The sequence below is a fragment of the Ranitomeya variabilis genome, chromosome 5 (assembly GCF_051348905.1).
Source record: "Ranitomeya variabilis isolate aRanVar5 chromosome 5, aRanVar5.hap1, whole genome shotgun sequence".
Classification (NCBI taxonomy): domain Eukaryota; kingdom Metazoa; phylum Chordata; class Amphibia; order Anura; family Dendrobatidae; genus Ranitomeya; species Ranitomeya variabilis.
In genome coordinates, this window is record NC_135236.1 from 75,352,921 (window position 1) to 75,358,621 (window position 5,701).

Genomic DNA, 5,701 nt, shown 5'->3' on the forward strand with positions numbered 1-5,701 from the left:
CCACCATGACCCTCAGGAAGGCCATGTCATTGCTAGGATTTCTGACTTCTCCTTGGTCACAGTTTCACGGTCAAGTCTCTCCATTGGAGGTTAAATGCAGAAAATATATCAAAGGTGTGATGCTAGTCACTGCTCATGGCCAAGCCGTAAGGATGGGTAGTCAAGTGGTCCAAGGTCAAAAGCCAGGAGGGTATGTCATAGACAAAGCGGTGAGACAAAAGCATAATCCAAGGTCAGAATTCCAAGATGGTAGCAGACCATGGCAAAAAGGGCTAGGCAAACGAATGGTCAAGGCAAATCCAAGGTTGCAAAGTCAACACCATTGCACCCCCAATGTCATGTCATGGGGGAGCCAAAAGGTGACCGAACTAGCTTTGATCTCAGTAGTTACTCTCATAAACCAGTTATATAACACATCCGCCATCTGCACTATATGAAATGGGCTATGACAGATGTCGCTAAGGAGTTAAACTACTTAAGATAAGGCCCCCTTGTAACTTCTCCTGGAAATGTATTTATAAATTGACATCTGGGCATTACCAATTACCATTCTCTTCCTCAAGCATAGTGTGTCACTTTGTAGGGACAATGTTAGTTTGTAGGGACAGACCCATATATGTATTGCAGTGCCCTGGCACCCGTCTTCCCATTAATCCATTTGTTTTATAGGCTTTGACTACTTATTATTAAATTACTGTTTCTGCTTCTTCTCTAGACCTTAATGGAACACACAGTCATTGTGATCAAATAAAGCGCCTGAATGCAGCCAAAGTGATATTGGGTGAAAGTGAAGGCCGTACTGGTAATGGGACCCTGATTCTCCCAAGAAACATCACTAACATATGTGTCCTGATCCCGTCAGGTAGGAATCTGATGCTTGTGATATCTCTGGTCATTGGTGTTCACTTTACTGGGCTATACAAAATCTAGTCTGCACCTCCTGGTGAATTGAAAAGTCAATAATTGGGAACAAGTGTTCTTGTGAAGGCTTGTTTACAGATTATGTGACAGCGCCTTAGAGGGAGTCCGTCACCACCTAAATGCATTTTAAGTGGACAATACAGTGCTGTAGGGGACTTAGCCCCTATAACAAGCACACTAGCACTGCACCTATTACGGGTATGGTGCATGAGAAAATCACTTTTAATTTGCATGCAAGTGACGGGGTTTGGTGTACCCTTGGTGCGGCAAGAGATTGATTACGTCTCCTCATTTGCATATGGAGGCCACCTCCTGCTTCTGATTTACTGAAATGGTGGCGCATGGGCACTACTATAGATCAGTAGTAGTTAATGGAGGAGTAATCACACATTTCACTACAGTTCCCGTAGAAGTGAATGGAGTGGCGGTCGAGCATGCGGATTCAAGGAAAAAAAACTGAAATGAGTGTAAGTTATGCATGAGCATTACTGCCCTTACAAAGCCATAGATGTGAATAGAGGGGTGGCCATGCATACGCACGACCAACCTCAATGAAGTGAATTGAACGGTGGTCCCACATGAGCACTACTGCTCCCGTAGAAGTGAATGGACTAGTGTCCACACATGCAGTCTTATTTTATTCACACTGGACATTGTGACCCCTATTTTTGTGTCTATAGCGCTTACTACATATTATGCATTGCCAACTATTGGAAGTATCATCTACGGCCTCCATATACTATGTGACTGGGTAACAGGGCGCTGCGCCTTGTATGTAGTTATTGCTCTGTGATGTGATTTCCTGTCCTGCAAATGTATCCGTACATTGGAAAGTGATGACTTCTCTTTATTTTACAGACAAGATGGATGATCCCCACTCCAGAGGTTACAGAAGTCGTATTCACTTTGCTTTGATTAGCATACCGGTGGTCATAGTGTTTTCCATCATTCTTCTGGCAGTGCTGGTGAGTTATTATATTACTGTTACTATAAGATTCATATCTTAAAGAGGTTGTCCACTACTTTATCATTGATGACCTGTCCTTGGGATAGGTCATCAATATAGGATTGGTCACGATTAGACACCCGGCACCCCCACTGTTCTCGGACGCCATCCAGAAATGCTCATTTGCAGAAGACTGTGCAGTCAGCGCCAACACCAAGAACTGCTGATCAGCGGGGGTGCTGCATGTCGGACCCCGACCAATCAGACATTGATGACCTACTCTAAGGACAGGTCATCAATGATAAAGTAGTGGGCAATCTATTTAAAATCATTGATCATGTGTGGTCTCAGTAAATCCTAAGAGGGAACCCTCTCCATTTAAGGCCTCTTTCACACGTCAGTGTCTCCGGTACGTGTAGTGACAGTTTTCTCACGTACCGGAGACACTGACACACGTAGACCCATTCAAATGAATGGGTCTATGCACATGTCTCCGTGTTTTCACGGACCGTGTGTCCGTGTGCAAAACACGGAGACATGTCTGTGTTTCTCCGGCAGCACGTACAGCAATACGTCCTGCACACGTGCACACGGAGAACAGTGTGCACTCTCCTCCGTGTGCACATATTGCCCGCAGGAGAGACAGCGCTACATTAAGCGCTGTCCCCCCCGCTGTGTTGCTGAAAGCGGCATTCATCTCTTCTCCCCCGCAGGAGAGAAGAGATGAACGATCATTTTTTTTTTGTTAAAAGTAAAGTTGCTGGGACCTCCCGCCTCCCATCCCCAGTGCGCCGTCCGGCCCCTTGCAGAAGAAATACCCACCCGGCTCCCGTGATGTCTCCTCTCTCCTCTCAGCGCTGGCCCCTTCTCCTGTGTGAGCGGTCACGTGGGACCGCTCATTACAGTGAGGAATATGCGCATATTCCTCACTGTAATGAGCGGTCCCACGTGACCGCTCACACAAGAGAAGGGGCCAGCGCTGAGAGGAGAGAGGAGACATCGCGGGAGCCGGGTGGGTATTTCTTCTGCAAGGGGCCGGACGGCACACTGGGGATGGGAGGCGGGAGGTCCCAGCAACTTTATTTAAAAAAAAAATAAAAAAATTGATCATTCATCTCTTCTCTCCTGCGGGGGAGAAGAGATGAATGCCGCCTTCAGCACCACAGCGGGAGGGACAGCGCTTACTGTAGCGCTGTCTCTCCTTCATGGTCCGTGTGGTCCTCAGGCGGCACACGGATGCCGCACGTGTGCCACACTGATGTGCCACGTGAGCACACGGACACATGGACACGGATAACTCCGGTACCGATTTCTCCGGTACCGGAATTATCTGGACGCGTGAAAGAGGCCTAAGAGCCGTAGTGACCACATAAGACTGTGGTGAAAAAGAGGCCACCAGAAAACATCCCACATCCGGTGACCAGGAAGAGACGAAAAATTCTCTGCCCGCTTGTGGACTGATCCAACAGATTTCTAAATTTACTTTTCTGACTTAACAGTCAATGGAACCCTGTTATTTAATTTCTTACTGCTGCAAACAATTTTTATTTGTTGCACTAAAGGGCTTTATTTTTGAGGAGCAAAGAGTTGTAATTTTGAATGACACCCTTCACTTTATCATACAGCGTACTGAAAAAATTTAAAAAAAAAAACCTCAACAAAAACAATTCTAAAAAATTGGTTTGTGTTACCATTTTTCAATATCCATAACTTACTTTTTTATTTTTCCATCTTTTGAGTTGCGTGAAGATTTGATTTTTCATGTGGCGAGCTGTAGTTTTTATTTGTATCATTTTGCAGTACATATTGTTTGATTCCTTTTTATTACATTTTTGGGGGAAGTTGCAGAAATGAAAAAACAAGAAATCAGGTGTCTTTACAACAATTGCTGTAAGGGTTAAACAGTTTCATACTTTGAAGATTGGTTCTTTATGGATGTAGTGATGCAGAATATGTTTATTTTTTTAATTTCTCTATTTTTTTGTCTTGGGAAAAGGTGAGGTGTGAATCAAATCAGTTTGTTTTATTTTTTAATTATGTCATTTTTTTTTAAACTTTTTTCTATTACTTTCTGTGTATTTTTTTCATTCAGTCTTGAGTTTGTAATAGTTTAATTACATGTACTATAGACTGCACATAGTGAGGATCATAATCTAAGAATACAAAAATGATGGCAATGGGCATCTTCAGTAGGCACGGAGATGCCACGATAACCCATTGTTTCTCCACGATCATGTCACAAAGGGGCGATGGGTGCCTAAGCGGGCTTCCTAATAGGATCACAACACTTAAATGCTGCTGTCGGAAACGGACAGCAGCTTTTTAGTGGTTAAATGCCAGCGATCGGAGACAGAGCCAATTGCTGCTGTCAGAGATAGGTGTAAGCTGGTTTGGGCTGAAAAATACTGATGTAAAATACTGACCAAATACTGAACGTGTGAACGTGGCCTTAAAGAGATTATCCATTATTATTTTTTTTTTTCTTTGTTAAGTGCCTAAAAATTTTGTAACTACCAGCCTGTTGTACCCGGTGCCAGCTCAAAGTGATTATTGACCGCTCCTGCCAGTGATTCAGCTGCTCCATGTCAATAGGGCATTTCTTCCTCTTCCAGGTTGCGCTATCATCAGGGGTGACTGCTGGCATCATGCTGATTGGCAGTGGGCTTCTCGCAGTCAGGCAGTGGGAGAGAGGGCTGTCAATCAGTATGATGTCAGTAGTCACGCCCCATCAACAGAGAAGGGCGGAAAAGAAGCTGCTGCTCTGTTAATGTGGCCTGAGCAGAGGCTGCAGAATTGCTGGCAGAGGCAGTCCCTGACCACTAAGAAATAGCATTTTGTAGTTACTTGATTGATTGGCGATCAACCACCAATCAAAAAGTGATTTCATGTCTTAGCAATCACTTTATAAAACCCTTGAACATTCTCCTGTTTGACATTTATTTGGCATTTGTATTCTCTTTGCAGTAGAAGAAAAGTCCACAAATGGAAATTAGACTGCAAAATGATGACAAGGATTGTAGTTTGAGATTAACTGAAAAATGTTCACAGGAGAAGATCATCCACATTGACTTTTGGACCCACGGTGTGATCGCTGTTGATGCTGCCACAGGGAGCTGTGAAGATCAATCACAGAGCACCCGGGTGTACATACGACTAAATCGGTGTGGAAAGAACCAAACTGAAATGAAGCTGGACTAGTCTCACCTCTCCTTAAAGGGAACCTGTCACCTACTTTTTCGCATATAAGCTGCGGCCACCGCCATTAGGGGTTTATCAGCAGCATTCTGTAATGCTGTAGATAAGCCCCCGATGTATCCTGAAAGATAAGAAAAACAAGTTTTATTATACTCAACTTGGGGGGCGGTCATGCGGTCCGGTCCGATGGGTGTCGAGGTCCGGGTCCAGCGCCTCCCATCTTCATATGACGTCCTCTTCCTTGCTTCCTGTTGAGGCCAGTGTAAAGTACTGCAGTGCACAGGTGACGGGAAAGGTCAGAGAGGCTTGTTTTCGCCACAAGCTGTGTGAGACTTGTTTTTTGTGTTGCAACCTGACGTTTTTATTGATATCATTTTGGGGTACATACAATGCACTTTTTTAAAAAAGTTGTGGCAACCATAAAAACTTACTTAATTCTGGAATTTTTTTTCCTCTCTGTAGCATTTAACATATGGGTTAATATAGTTTAGATTTTTATAAAACATATACTTATAGGCATCGCAATACCAAATATGCTTTTTTTTTACATTTTTATTTCTTTAATTTTAATGGATGAAAAAAGTGGGTGATTCTAAATTATGCATATACAATCCAAAGCGGACTTACATGATACCAGCG

General features: G+C 43.7%; 1 long non-coding RNA gene across 1 annotated transcript; it reads left to right on the forward strand.

Moving 5' to 3' along the window:
• The first annotated feature begins 765 nt into the window (after positions 1 to 765).
• Positions 766 to 5,489, forward strand: LOC143773319 (uncharacterized). The gene is made up of 3 exons (XR_013215141.1): positions 766 to 862; positions 1,780 to 1,886; positions 4,832 to 5,489. It is a non-coding gene; the product is annotated as an uncharacterized LOC143773319 (long non-coding RNA).
• Positions 5,490 to 5,701: the final 212 nt, after the last annotated feature.